The sequence below is a fragment of the Buceros rhinoceros genome, unplaced genomic scaffold, assembly GCF_000710305.1.
Source record: "Buceros rhinoceros silvestris isolate BGI_N320 unplaced genomic scaffold, ASM71030v1 scaffold29338, whole genome shotgun sequence".
Taxonomy (NCBI): Eukaryota; Metazoa; Chordata; class Aves; order Bucerotiformes; family Bucerotidae; genus Buceros; species Buceros rhinoceros.
In genome coordinates, this window is record NW_010426819.1 from 9,113 (window position 1) to 10,168 (window position 1,056).

Genomic DNA, 1,056 nt, shown 5'->3' on the forward strand with positions numbered 1-1,056 from the left:
TCAGCAGCCCTTGGCCAGGGGCAGGGAAGGTTTTAACCCCTCCCGGCTTCGGGTCGTCTCCACTGTCTGCTCCAGGCTCCTGTATCCTCTGCCACATCCAGCCAGATACGTGGCAGGGGATCAGGGAGAGTCCTTCCAGCGTGCTGGCTTGTCTGCAACCTCGCCATCAGCTTGGAGACCTCACCAGGGGGCCCTGGGGGCAGAGGGCTGCGGCTTCCCCAGACACCCACCTGGGACACCGGGGTTGGTCCCCGCACTTCTCCGGGCCACCCTGCAACCTCCTGGCAACAAACTCTGGCCTTAATCTCTTTGCTGTGGTTTCTTTGTTGTTTAAAAACACAAAAGAGAGGCAGAAGAAGAGACTTAACTGCTTCTCTCCAAAGTCACAGTGTGTGCCCGCCCCGTGCGGGGCACTGGGCTGGCACGGCGGGGGCACGCAGAGCCACGCGCGGGGCTCAGCGTCTTGGTGCCTCGTTGCGTGTTTCTTTTCTGTGAGTTGACCAGTGCTGAGAGTGCACGCGAGGAATGTCCCTGTCTCGTTCTTATTTTAAACCATTAGTCAAGATGAGGATGAGGAGGACGATCTTCTTCCCCCAGAGCAAAAAGCCGAGAGAGAGAGAGAAAGGAGGGTCGCCAATAATGCCCGTGAGCGCCTGCGGGTCCGTGACATCAACGAGGCCTTTAAAGAGCTCGGACGCATGTGCCAACTCCACCTAAACAGCGAAAAACCGCAGACCAAACTGCTAATCCTACACCAGGCCGTATCAGTCATACTGAACCTGGAGCAACAAGTTAGAGGTCAGTGAGGGTCCCGGAGTGGTGATATTTTACGTATCTGATCGGCACGGGGCTGTCTGTCTGTCTGTCTCCTGTGACATGTGCTGTGGTGCCTCGCACTGTCTTTCCTCCCCTGTGGCCTTGCGTTCCCAAGGCTGTTGATGTCCTTTTTTTTTTCCTTTTTTTTTTTTCCCCCTCTTTTTTGCCTCCCTGCTGTTCTCTCTTTCGCTTCCCCTGCCCCTGCGCGTGCTGCATGCCCGGGCCCCGAGCGGGCACCCG

The 1,056-nt window shown here is 57.2% G+C and overlaps 1 protein-coding gene across 1 annotated transcript in view; it reads left to right on the forward strand.

The window, feature by feature from the left end:
• TCF3 (transcription factor 3) overlaps nucleotides 1-1,056 on the forward strand; it is a gene marked incomplete at its 5' end in the record, with an annotated part of 13,065 nt that overhangs the window by 7,925 nt on the left and 4,084 nt on the right. The window lies entirely within an intron of this gene.